Source organism: Canis aureus, chromosome 9 (genome assembly GCF_053574225.1).
Source record: "Canis aureus isolate CA01 chromosome 9, VMU_Caureus_v.1.0, whole genome shotgun sequence".
NCBI lineage: Eukaryota > Metazoa > Chordata > Mammalia > Carnivora > Canidae > Canis > Canis aureus.
The window spans coordinates 46,180,872-46,194,908 of NC_135619.1; the positions used below are offsets into that span (position 1 = coordinate 46,180,872).

At 47.1% G+C, this 14,037-nt stretch overlaps 1 long non-coding RNA gene across 3 annotated transcripts; it reads right to left on the reverse strand.

Moving 5' to 3' along the window:
* Positions 1-1,322: 1,322 nt before the first annotated feature.
* Positions 1,323-12,645, reverse strand: LOC144320796 (uncharacterized). 3 transcript variants are annotated; one of them, XR_013386442.1, is made up of 4 exons: positions 12,032-12,642; positions 7,729-7,852; positions 4,940-5,131; positions 1,323-2,118 (listed from the first exon to the last, which is right to left on the reverse strand). It is a non-coding gene; the product is annotated as an uncharacterized LOC144320796 (long non-coding RNA). The 3 variants fall into 3 exon arrangements; XR_013386441.1 differs by lacking the exon at positions 1,323-2,118 and adding an exon at positions 3,128-3,348 and having other exon boundaries at positions 12,032-12,645; XR_013386440.1 differs by lacking the exon at positions 1,323-2,118 and adding an exon at positions 3,128-3,841 and having other exon boundaries at positions 12,032-12,644.
* Positions 12,646-14,037: the final 1,392 nt, after the last annotated feature.

Genomic DNA, 14,037 nt, shown 5'->3' on the forward strand with positions numbered 1-14,037 from the left:
ACTTTGGGCCATGGTTTGACTCCCAGCTTCACTACCTAGTGGTCACATGACCTGATCTCTCTTAACCTTAGTTTTCTCATGTGGTAATGGGATCGTGAGGGTCAAATGAGAAATACCCATAACGTTTTTAGCACAGAACCTAACATTTGGTAAATGCTTCATAAATGTTGATACTTTGCTATTATGATCACCTTGGATATAAATCTGTAACCCACCTAGGTTACCATGTTGAAGGGAACGACACTCACTTGGATGTGTAGGTCTGGAAGGTTCATTATGAAGGCAGTCCCACCACTCTGTGGTCATAGCTCATGGATGGGCTTGTTGACTTCCATTCAAATTCAAGTCTCAGGTCCTTGGCTCAGGAGCTCCACTCCCATAGAGCACGTCTGAGCGTGAGAACAGAAGCCAAGACAAGTGTTTTCTTTGGAACAAAGAAGGGACAAGGATGGATTTCTGGAGGTGTTCGCCATTTTAGAGCAGAGTCATCTGTTTCTCATAAGATGGAGTGCAGACAGTGGAATACATCTTTCTGACCTCTCTAGGATAGCTCATTACTTGTCTGGCCACAGCTCCTATGGGTCAGGAGAGTGGCCAAAATAGGACCAGGCCCTACCATAGCCAGGACCCGACTTTGAAAATAGACTTGAGTTTCTTCTGAGTCTTTAAAGTTTCAGCTAAAAGCATTTCTGAGTTGTTCCCATCCTCTTCTCCATAACTAGACGTGGAGGTGGGGGTGGATCTCAGTGGGGAAGGTATCCAGGTGAGCAATCCTGAATCATTGACTTTGGGAAATCCTGCCATTGCACTGATTTAAATTCCTAAGAGTGTTTTAACCTCTCTTGTCCCTCACTGTGGGATTCAAGAAATTGCTGTCCTGAGGCACCTGAAAGTATCAGTCCAGTTGCAGGAGCCACCAGGCAGAGCCACACCCCGGACAAACCCAGCCACCATTAACAAGGGAAAGGTGCTTTACCTGCTGGGCTTTGGTTTCTCCCCATTGAACTCTCAGGCTCATGTTCTGCTCCTTGCACCACTCTTTCATTAAAACTTTCCTCTTTGAAAAAAGAAAAAAGGTACTTGCAGCTCAGAGGTTTGTTTTCCTTTTATTTAAATTAAATATAAAATTAAAAATAAAAATTATGCTGTTGTTAGTAGTGTCAAGATATAAGCTAAACTAAGTGAGGCACAGAGGCCCTACAGATGCCTATTTCTTCCCTGTCCCACAGGGGACAGTTCATGGTAAATGAGGAAGGCTCCCTCCCCACCCTACCCCTACCTACTCAGTTCCTGCCCCACCCCCCCACCCCCCAACCCCCCACCCCCGCAAGATGGCAGCAGCTGGTGGCGGTGGTGGGGAGGAAGTGCAGCTGCCACAGCTTGTTGCAAGTGGAAGGTGGACATCAGAAGCTGTCAGTACCACATCTCTCAACAACGCCAAATTACCACCGCACGATTTACATGGAAGGAACCAGGAAGTTGGAGAGACAGAACTCATGATACCTGCTGTTTAGTAAGGACTGTGAACCTACTTCCATAAGGAGCTATTGACTCACTGTTAACCCCCACCATGCTCAGGAATGTCTGGTCAGGTGGCCTGGTTTCCCTTTGCCAAGAAAGAGCATCTTGCTAGGGAAGGGCAAGAAGCAAACACTTAGTGAGCTCTTTCCGTGAGCCAATGTTGAGCTTAGAATCTGACACCCATTCTCTCATTCCATCTTTACTACAACCAGGTTGAATAGGTGTCATTCCCCTAGAGGAGGGGAAGTTTAGTCTCAGTTTATGTGTTAGGCTAGGCTAGACTGTGCTGTAGCAACAATCTCAAGCATCTCCGGGGTTTTATGCAGTTAGAGTGCATTTCCTACTCATGCAGCAGCCTTCCGTGTGGTCACTCAGTGATCCTGGCTACTTTGACCTTGGAGCACACCGTGTCAACACAAGGCCTCCTGTACAATTGTGCCGTGGCGGGACAGGAGAGAGTCTGGACAACCAGGCATGTGTTGTTCACTCAGCTTGGAAGTGAGCTTTCTCGGTCACTTCATTTGCCAGAACCGGTCCCATGGCCCCACAGAACTGCAAGAGGGCTGAGTCTTCCACGCTCTGGGAAGGGGAGAAGGCCTGGATATTGGTGAACATAGAGTCCGTTGACCATAGGGACATTTAATGGCTTGCAGGCAGCAAATGGCAGAACAAAGGTGTAAACTGCCCCACAGCTCAAGACAACTGAAGCAGGGAGGTGAAAAGACTTGACATGCTCAGAGCTAGTCACTGAAGTACTCAGATAGTTCTTCCAAAGCCTAATCTGAAGCTCTTCCCAACACATACAACTCTCTGTAAAAGACCACTCTTTCCCCCAAATTATCTCCTCTCTACCCACTCACTAATGCCTCAGATCCCACTATCAGAACATGGTGTCTTCATGGGGCCCTTCTCCAGAGGAGGTCATCATCAATGCATACAAAACCATTGAAGTGTCACATTGTGTAGCCTTAGGATTAAGAACATTCTGGACAGAATTAAGAGAATGGAGACCTCAGGGTGAATGGGGGAGTCCAGGAAGGCAGTACTGAGAAGCCACTGGCAGGAATCCATCCCCAATGAAAATTCCTTCCCAATTCTGTTTCCTCCTTCATTCTATTCCATTGCATTTAAAAATCTATAGAAGGGCAACCTAGGTGGCTAGTTGGACTGGTTGGGAGTCCAACTCTTGATTTCAGCTCAGGTCATGATCTCAGGGTCCTGGGATAGAGCCCAGATTGGGCTCCCTGCTTGACATGGAGTCTGCTCGTCCCTCTTTTAAATAAATAAATAAAATCTAAAAAAAAAAAAAAAAGAAAGAAAAAGATTCTCTCTCTCTCCCTCTCCTTCCACCTCCCTCAAATAAATAAATATTTTTTAAAATATTTTATTTATTTATTCATGAGATACACAGAGAGAGAGAGAGGTAGAGATACAGGCAGAGGGAAAAGTAGGCTCCATGCACGGAGCCCAACGTGGGACTTGATCCCCGGTCTCCAGGATCACGCCCTGGGCTAAAGGCAGCACTAAACTGCTGAGCCACTCAGGCTGCCCTAAATAAATAAACCTTAAAAAAATAAAAATTTGCAGAGTCCCTTCCATTTACTACTTTATTTAACTTCCTGAACATTTCTTTTTTTTTTTTTTTAAAGATTTTATTTATTTATTTATGAGAGACATAGAGAGAGAGGCAGAGACACAGGCAGGGGGAGAAGCAGGCTCCATGCAGGGAGCCCAATGTGGGACTCGATCTTAGGACCCCAGGATTACACCCTGGGCCGAAGGCAGCGCTAAACCGCTGAGCCACTCGGGCTGCTCACCTGTACATTTCTGTTAGGGAATTGAGAGGTTAGTCAGATCTTTCTTTCCATTTAACAAAAAACCTGAAACTTACAGAGTATAAAGTAGGTTATCTAACATCAGAGCAAACCAGAGCCTAAACTCGAATTAAAAAGCAAAAAGGTTAAAAAGGAATAATCATTAATCTTTGTGTGTATGTGGTGAAACTGTTAATTTAAAGCTACCTGGTGGCATGTAGATTAATACATTTTATAAAAGTCATGTTTTTGGTATGAATATTTCATATTCATAATGGAAGTCGTGTAATACATATAGGACATATAAATATCATTTTTTTGTTGTTGTTAAAGATTTTATTTTATTTATTCATGAGAGACACAGAGAGAGAGAGACAGAGACACAGGCAGAGGGAGAAGCAGGCTCCATGCAGGGAGACCGATGTGGGACAATCCTGGGACTCCAGGACCACGCCCTGGGCCGAAGGCAGGCACCAAACCGCTGAGCCATCCAGGGATCCTGACATCTAAATATTATAATAAAACACTGTACCTACCACCCTGTTTATTACCAATGTTCTAAAACATTAGGCCACTTTAAATTTTACAAATGATTTATAACAAAATATATAGCCAAAATTCAAATCAGGCAGAAGATGGAAATGTTAAAGCCCCTTTTCTCATCATGTCAACCTCTGAATCCTACGTCCCAGGAATAACAACAATTAGAAATTGGACACATGGGCAGCCCCGGTTGCTTAGCGGTTTGGCGCCGCCTTCAGCCCGGGTCGTGATCCTGGAGACCGGGGATCGAGTCCCACGTCTGGCTCCCTGCATGGAGCCTGCTTCTCCCTCTGCCTGTGTCTCTGCCTCTCTCTCTCTCTCTCTCTCTCTGTGTGTGTATCTCATGAGTAAATAAATAAAGTCTTTAAAAAAAAAAACAGAAATTGGACACATGATCCTATATATGTTCATTTTGGAAAACAAGCCAGCCATAAACATGTATGTGTGTGTGTGTCAAAAGTCATAAAGATGTCATAAGCGGGGAGCCTGGGTAGCTTAGTCAGTTGAGAGTCCAACTCTTGGTTTTGGCTTGGGTCATGATCTCAGGGTTGTGGGATGGAGCCCTGCATGGGGCTCTGTGCTGGGTGTGGAATTGGCTTAAGATTCTCTCTCTCTCCCTGTCTCTCTGCCCTTCTCTTTGCTCTTTCTCTCTCTCTCTCTCTCTCTCTCAAACAAACAAACAAATAAAATCTTTAAAACAAAAATGTCTATAACCTTTGGTCCTGTTACCCCACTACGGGAATTTATCCCAGGAAAAGACCTCCCAGTTTACCATCTTTCTTAGAAATGACCAAGCTCATTCCTATACGAGTCTTTTCTCTTATTGTTTCCTCTGGAACTCTATTACCCCAGATTTGCTTATGGTTGGATGTCCATTCAAAGTCTCAGCTCATACGCTGCCACCTCCGAGAGCCTGCCCACGGTCACCTGTCTAGACTTGCTCCTTCTCCTCACAAAACCTCCTGGCATGCGTTAGGAATGCACATTTTCATCCAGAGGACAAATGCCCACTCGTGAAACCGCACCTGGTCTACTTGGGGAAGGGATGTTATTCGTCTTACCTGGGAACCCTGGCAGCTACTTCTGCCAAGAAAGAGTTCTTGCTGGCTTTCAAGACTCTAAAAAAACCGGCTGAGTGGGAAGTCAGGCCAGCCTGGGGCCAATCTGACTGTCATTTCTTCCAGCAGTCTTTCAGATGCAGATACTGCAGGTGGGAGAGTTGCCCTCCCCCCTAGCGTTTTCCTTCTTGGCTTCTAAAACAAAGAAGAGGTAAAGAAAATTCAATGGGTGAGAGTCTCTGTCAAAATAACACCTAGGCAACACTTAATTAAGATGAATAATTTCAACACTCTCAAGTCAGACAATGGAAATATTAAGAGTTTCCACCAAAACATAAACTGGGCCAAGTGGGTGGGGTCTCCAGAAGCTTCTGTGAATATTCCCAGTTGGGGGAGTCAGGGAGCAGCTTCTTGCTTAGGGGTGGAGGGAATTAATTAATGACTTGGTTATTTCTTGCCTCATGTCTATGCATTTGTACTCCAGATGTGCCTTTTCCAGCAGACACTGATGATGACTGCCTGCCTGGGAGCCTTTCCATCCCTCTTTTCCATTTTTTGCTTCCCTCTATGGACAGTGAAAAACCTCAAAATTCACTTTTCCAGTCTCCACAGCAGCTAAAGGTGACCTGTCTTTGCCCAACGAGAACCAAGGGGACATCTGTTGCAAGGATCTAAGAATGTTTTCTCCCCACTTGACAAAAGGAGGGAAGTCAAAAAACTTGAGGTGCATTGACCCTGCACCTCATTACCAACATTTGATTCCTGTCATGTGGGTGAGTGATTCCAGGAGCTATGGCAGCCATCTTGCAACCATGAGGTGATAAGCCTAAGGATCAAAAAACTCTAATAATGGCTTATCCTCAATTACATCAGGGGGGTTGCTGAATCTACCCTGGAGTTACCTTGAATCTAACTCACAAAATAAATACCTTTACAGTTTAAGTTAGTGGTTCTCAAAGTTAGTGGTTAAGTTAGCATGTTAGAATAACCTGGGAAGCTTTTAAAATTCCCTATGCCAAAGCCATAGCCCTACCAGTAAAAGCAACATTTCTGGGAGGACTGTGTAAGATAGGGTGGTATTAAAAAATCAGTACTTTTAAACATCTGGTGATGCTAAGGTGTAGCAAGTTTGAGAACCAGTAGCATAAGCCAGTGGTTCTCAAACTTTAATATGCTTACAAATCACCTGGGAATTCATTAAACTAAGACAGATTTGTCAGGTCTGAGGTTCTATATTTTTAGTGATCCCAGTTGACATTGATGCTGCTGGTTCAGGGACCATACTTTGAGTATCGAGCATCACTGTTACATTGGCTTAAGGCACCCTAACTGGTACATCCCTTTTCTAGGTGCAAAAGTTATCCTCATTATTTCACTGGTGTGGGTGGAAGAAGCCCTTTGGGAATGATGAGACAACAGAAAGGACTTCTCCCTGCCAGAGGTCTGTTAGCCCCTCTGTGTCACCAGGCCCCCAGCCAGAGCTGACTGGTTTTTAAGTGAATGCCTCATCCAGTAGTAAGCAAAACCCTGGGCTGTGAGGCTGTAGGCTGTTTGCCGGCGTCCTATCCTGCGCACGCTGCCCCAGCCAGGCCAGCTTTTATGACCCACCCAGGCACATGCAGCCTTGGGCAAAAGGGCTCTAACTAGAGCTCACTCTTTATTTTGAGGCCTTCCTGCACCAGCCTCCATCTCAGCTTCATTCTTGCCTGGTAATAAGGGGGTGGCACTTGAGGTAACTTCTTTCTCTTTGGTTGCTAAAAGTCAGGCTTCCAAAAACAGCCAAGGTGAAATTTCAGGCCAGAGAAAAGAGTGCTAGCAGAGGCCCTCCAACCCCATCAGAGTCATCTGCATGTTTATCTTTCATGGCTCTTTCCTTCCAATCTCAGGGGCGACATGCCAACTTCCCGACTGACACAGCAGTCCCCTGTCCGCTTCTGCAGCTCTGAACCCTCTCAGCAAGGTCTTCGATGACCACTCAGCTTCTCCTTCTTCTCCCTGCAGGTCCACTGAGCTGGTCTACGGCTCCATTTCCCTATTCCCTGTGTAGCAAACCCCCTCAAGGAGATTTGTTAGTCCTTGCATTTGGGTCTCCTGCTGTCCCTTCATGCTTGTGCTCGCTCCAGACCACTCCACTGAGGCTCTCTTGTCCAGGTTCCCTGTGGCCTCCAACGTGCCAGTCTACACGGTCTCACCTGTGAACAGCTTTTGGCACAGGTAGGCCTGCCCCTTTCCTGCCAGCGTGCCTTCACTTGGTCAGCACGCCTCACCTGCTTGGCTTCATCTTTCCTCTCTGGCTCCTCTTGTTCCGTCCCCAGGGTGGTTCAGCTTCCTCTTGGGGACTTTGTAGTAGAGACCCAGGGCTTGGTGCTCACTTCCTCACTCCTCTCTTTTAAGTTTCTCCAGGGATCCCATATCTCCCTTAACTGTCAGCTCCACATGCAGATGACCCCACTCCAGATGTAGACTCACAGCCTCACATCTCCAGCTGCACACCAGGATCTCCATGGGGGTGGTCACTGGGCACCTCCAACGTCATGTCTCAAACACAATTCTTTTTTTTTTTTAAAGATTTTATTTATTTATTCATAGACACAGAGAGAGAGGCAGAGACACAGGCAGAGGGAGAGGGAGAAGCAGGCTCCATGCAGGGAGCCCGATGTGGGACTCGATCCCAGGTCTCCAGGATCACACCCCAGGCTGTGCCACCGGGGCTGCCCCTCAAACACAATTCTTAACTTCCCTTCACCAGCACCACGGACTTGGAAGCTCAGGAGGCAAACCTAGTAACCAACCTTGCCTCCTCCTTCCTCACACCTGTCTCCATTCCAGGATCGAATCCTCCCGGTCCACTTTTCTGATAGTTGGCAGCTTTCAAATCCCGTGCTCCATGTGTCTCCCAAGTCAGTCCGTGGCCTCCTGTCAGACATAGAAAAACTGGGATTCTGTGGGCTGCAGAGATGCAGCCCTGCCTTCTTTTGCACCCCCACCTGCTGCCACACTCTCCTTCCCAACACAGAGCCATGCTGACATCCTTGTCATGCCTCAAGCTCCTCCTTCTGGCCACAGAATATCGTACCTGCTGTTCCCTCCCCCTAGATCTGCCAGTCCCATTCCTTTCCCTCAGGCCTCTTCTCTCCAGAGATTTCCCCAACGCAGGTACAGAACTAGCTTACCTTTCCACTCCAACCACCCTCCCCTTATCTCCCTTCATCTTTCTTCCTGACACCATTGACTCGGTTAGGTTCTATACTGATTTGTTTATGGTTTTGTTGTGTCTTCCCCTTCTCGTCTGTAAACTCCACCAGAGCAGGCCTTTGTTTGCATCATTCACGGCTAACCTGCAGAGCCAAGCATGGTGCCCGGCACATCACAGGTGTTGACTGAATGAATGAGCATGTGTTGCCTTGACACTTGACTTGCTACAAGATACTTGATACATGCTGTGAGGAAGGTACCTCAGCTCAGACTAATCCACCTAAGAGAACACATGTCTGTCCTGGAGCTGCTTCTGGAGGAGAAGCCAGGGCCTGTTCCTGGGATGGTCTCATGGTCACCTGAGCCATGACTGAGGATCCCCCAGCCAGCCCTGGGGACCAGTTAGGCCGTGGTCTCTTTCATTCCCAGTCCTGGATCTCTGCAGGCCTAGGAATGATCGGTGGATGATCCTAGAAATGAAAGCCACCCCTACACCTTCTCCGTCCTGTGTCCAGCTTCTCTGGAGGACAGCGTGAATTCCTGGACAGGTCCTTTCAGCCCAGGTTGGGAAGTTAGAGAAGCTGACCTTGGAGGCTGCCCTGGGATGAGAGCTGATTAGCCCCAGGAGTGCATTAGAGGAAATAAATAGATAAATGAAAGGATGGATGAGTAAATAAGTAAATAAAAGCTCCTCTTGGGATCCCTGGGTGGCGCAGTGGTTTAGCGCCTGCCTTTGGCCCAGGGCGCGATCCTGGAGACCTGGGATCGAATCCCACATCGGGCTCCCGGTGCATGGAGCCTGCTTCTCCCTCTGCCTATGTCTCTGCCTCTCTCTCTCTCTCTCTCTCTGTGTGTGTGACTATCATAAATAAATAAAAATTAAAAAAAAAAAAAAGCTCCTCTTGCCTCTCTATTTACAACCCTTGGAATTTCTACCCTTAGAAATTCATTCTTTTTTTTTTTTTAAGTAGGCTGCACACCCAGCATGAAATCCAACATGGGGCTTGAACTCACAACCCTGAGATCAAGATCTGAGCTGAGATCTAGAGTTGGACACTTAACCAACTGAACCACTCAAGCATCCCAGAAATTCATTCTTAAGGAATGAGAGGAATGTAGCTCCACCTCCTGTAAAGTCTCCCAACCCCCACACTCCTGCCCCCCTTCCCAGCCCTCCCTCAGCAAAGGGGCCTCCTCCTCCATCCCTGGCCCCACCTCCTCCACCTCTTCACCAGGCCAGGTACACCTCTGGGGTGTACCTCTAATCCCTCAGACTGGTGTCCTCCAAAGTTCCTACACCTTACTGTGCAAATAAAATCATAAGAAAATAAGAAAAAAGAAATCCCTCAGGAAAGGGTTAAAGGTGTAGATTCCTCCGGTTTGGGGCTTATGCCTGAAAGCTGCACTGTAAGCTAACACGCTGTCTTCTGACACAGAGACTCTCCGGTGACACTGGAAAGGACTGTGTGAGAGATACTGCTACCTGGGCCTCCGCCCGGAGCCCTTGATTTGGCTGGTCTGGGCATCCTGGGCCTCGGGACTTGAACCCTCTCTGCCTCCCACACCTACTGCATTCCCCCACAGTCTCTCCTGCGCAGCTGGGGCTGAGAACCACTGGCTGGCTAATAGGCATTGACTGGAATGAGGGCCCTGGGTACGCGGGCATCTCCGAAGGGCTGAGTCACTCAGCCTCAGCCTGGCGAGCGTTTCCGAAGAAGCCTGGTGCCAGGTCCTTGTTGGTTGCTGGGGAAATGCAAAGAGATGTGGTCCCCCTCAGAATTTCCATTCACCATGGAAAGTCAGAGCTCGGGAAGTGGCTCGACAGGCATGCCACCCCCGTGATGAAGTGCAGGGTAAGGGGAAGAGAGGGCTATGGGCGAGGTGGCACTGACCAGTGCCAGGCTGGCTCTGGTGCTGGCTATCTGCCGGCTGGCTCAGTCTGCACCCCCCCACCCCAAAACCTGCTGGGAGAGGATGTGATGGGAAGGGAAGTAGGGTCCCCAGAGTTGAGGGTCTGGCCCTGAACCAGATGTGTCTTAACTGCTGTTCTGTCTCCGTCCAGATGCTGTGTGGGGGCAGAAAGGGAGTCCAGGGAGTCGGCCTCTGACATTTGGCCCTGAGAGGTCCTTGGATGCTTGCTGCCCAGGGGTTTAGGATCCCTCCATCAGCTGAGGGGGTCAGGAGGAGCCCCAAGCCCCTCTAGTGCTCTGTGTCCACGTGCCCCCAACCACCGAAGGTCCTGGCTCACTCTGCATGCTCTAAGAGCCTGGGTACTCTGGGCTTACATCCCCTACCAGGCAGTGAGACCCACTAGGGGTGGGGGACAGTATTCCCCTGACCCCACCTCTCCAGTGTAGAGCAGGCACCCAGCAAATCAGGCACTAGGGGGCTGTCAGTAGCACAAGGCTGCTGAGGGTGCCCTGGGGCTGCAAAGTTGGGGGTGGCCTTGGATCAGAGAGGCCGCAGAGAGAAGCCAAGGGCCAACAGCCCAACTCAGCCTAGCTGAGTGACAGCGGACTTAACCTGTCTGTGCTTCAGTGTCCTCAGTGACAAACTGGAGAAATTCACCATTGTACCTACCTCCTAGCACTGCTGTGAGCAATGCTGCTGTGAGACAAAGCATGTAGTGCACCTGTACAGCCCAAAACAGTATGATCAAAGTATTGTCCTGATTGTCACTGTTATTGACATCGTGTTATCATCAGTGGTGCCTCATTGCCAGGTTGACTCTGGGCCAGCCCCAGTTGCAGACCTTGTACTGTGAGCTTGGGCTGCTGCCCTGGGTTTCCCTGGCCTTTTTCTTAATCCTGGGGATGGTCAGGCCAGGTAACATCTACAGCCAACGACCTTGGTAAGCTTGGTACCCAAAGCCAGTGGCACTCAGTATTGGCCGCATGTTAGAATTACCTGGGGAACTTTTAAAAGTCCTGATGCTACATTAGATAAAAATCTGTTGTGGTAGGATCCAGGCATCAAAGGTCCCCAGGAGATTTCAACCAGCAGTCAATATTGAGACGCACTGCTCGAAAGCTCACATCTCATGCACAGGAGAGGCAGTACTCCAGTGGCTGGAGGCTGGTTTGGGGGTCAGACAAGTGGCTCTTGACATACTACCCACATGACCTTGTACAAGTTACTTAAGACTTCTCCGACTTGGGACACCTGGGTGGCTCAGCGGTTAAGTGTCTGCCTTTGGCCTAGGGTGTGATCCTGGAGTCCCAGGATCAAGTCCTGCATCCGGCTCCCTGCATGGAGTCTGCTTCTCCCTCTGCCTGTGTCTCTGCCTCTCTCTGGGTCTCTCATGAATAAATAAATAAAATCTTAAAAAAAAAAAAAAGACTTCTCCAACTTAACTTCCTCATTTATAAAAAGGGGGGCGGTATCAACCTCACCCCATTGAGGAATAACATGAAGTTCAGTAGGGTGCCTGATACATAATAGGAATTTAATATGCATTATTATTTATAGTCCATCGCTCAGAGTTCCCCTCATTGGCTGAGTGTACCTTCCAACGTGCCCAAGAAGATGATACCCACCCTCCCCACTCACACACAATAGTACATTTAAAGTTCTTCCTCCTGAGGCTGGCTGAATGCAATTGTAAGCCTTGTCAGTTCCACTCTTGCCTCACACCATTGTCAACCAGTTTCTTGGGATTACTGTAATGCTTATAAGGTTGCCCCTGGGCCCCATCTTAGAAGGTTCTTTGTGTCCTCCTTAGGTCTGATTTGTAAGGCACTGTTATGACTAGTGGGTCTCCCCAGGACAGGATTTTCTCATTTGAAGTCTTCAAATCCCTGTGTTAGGGATGGGGAGAGGGTCCCCTGTGCATTCACCCAGGAAAAGCTGCACAGCCTGATTGAAATGTTGTTTCCTTGCTTTGGGCTAAAATTATCTTACCTTATACTGATTGGAAACCCTGGCAGTTTCCATGTGGAAAGAGAGAGATGGACTGCTCCCACTGCATCCCTAACCCTTAGTGTGCCACTAGTCCCAGGAAAAAGTTAACATAAAAAATTAGTTCAGAACTTAAGGCCCTGACAGAAGCAAACCCCAAAGTACTCTGTAAGAACGTTTTCACAATGTAGGGCTCACCAACATCCCATAGCAAAAATGCCCTTGACTAGCAGTTAAATGCCCTTGACTAATTAAAATACAAAAATAGATCAATGATTACCTATTAAACATTTTCCTCCACAAACCTCTCAAAAATGAAGATTTCCAGGGAAAAATCCTGGCCATAGGAGGGATCACTGGTAATGGCATGGTAGGGACCCCCTAGACAGGACAGGATCAATTAGAATGGGGTGCTGGGACAATTTTCACCAATTCATATCCAGGCAAAACTAAGATGCTGTTCTGGCGGGAAGAGCTGATTTTTTGTACTCCGAGGAAGGGTCAGGAGGCCGCACCCACAGAACCTATCTGCCCTGTGAGGCCAGAACTAATGTCTGAACCGAGGGGTAGGAGCTGAAATACAGGGAAACCACCATGGTAGAGCTTCTGCCTTAATAGACAGGATTATTATAATAGATGCCATCTCTGTTCCCACCATATACCAAGCATCTGATATAACCTGCTCTTGCTAAATTCTACCAACAGCCCCATAAATTAGATACTAATGTCCCAGAGAGTTTCTTCATTCATTCATTCACAAATTTTTAAGCTCTCAATAAATGAGAGAAACTCAGCCCTTTTTGGGAGCAAATGCCAACACAGTCTCTGCTTCATGGAGTTTACAGTCTAGTCGGGGGAGACTAGTATTATTTAGAAAACATACAGGTCAATATATCAGAATACTTCTGGCAACATGTCAGCTTGAGCTATTTCAGGTTGCCTCTCCCTTGCTACCATATGCTGCATAAAGCACAAGACAACACTTGAAAATACACAGCTGAGCTCAAAAGAAAAGAAAATCCTCAGATTCCAGAGATAGTACATGAACTGAAAGCCAGAGTAAGGAATGGGAGCTTGGCCTATGATTCATGGGGTTTGGACTAGACAAAGGCCCTAAGGCCTGGAGCCTGGATTTCTAAGGCCCTTTCAAAGACAGGAGGTGGCCCCAGGCTGTCTGGTAGGAGAGCTGTAACTAATTCCTCTGGATTTATCCTTTAAAGGCTTGGAGCCTTAAAAAGAGTACTAGTCAGGGAAAAAGGAGGCTGTGAAAACTCTACTAACCTGGCTTGCAGAAGGAGCAACAAAACTTTCTCACCATCCTGGGCTTGGGTGGGAGAAAAGTTCCTGTGAAAGATGGAAGGCCCAGGCCTGACCCATGTGGAAGAGAGAGATGGACTGCTCCCACTTCATCCCTAACCCTTAGTGTGCCACTAGTCCCAGGAAAAAGTTAACATAAAAAATTAGTTCAGAACTTAAGGCCCTGACAGAAGCAAACCCCAAAGTACTCTGTAAGAACGTTTTCACAATGTAGGGCTCACCAACATCCCATAGCAAAAACAACTCCCAATGAAGATGAGTTCCCAATTGAAATTACAAACCACACAGGGAAAGAAAGTATCATAAGAGATAATCGGTACATACAAAAAACAAAACAAAACAAAACACACAGAAGAATTCACCCTCGCAGAAATAGAAGTAATAGAAAAATCTAAAAATAAAACAAACATGTAAAGAGATTATGAAGATTTTTTTAATATTCATAATGCCTGGCTGGCTCAGTAGGTAGAGCTTGAGACTCTTGATCTCAGGTTTGTGAGTTGAGTCCCACAATCTTGAAAAAAGAAAATAAACAATAATATAGAATAGGCTAATACAAAAAAAAAATGATGGATAACAAGCCAAATGGAAGTTCTAGAAATGCAAAAAGATAGTTTTAATAAATTATTATTATTATTATTATTATTATTATTTTTTTTTTTTTTTTTTTAATGATAGGCACGCAGTGAGAG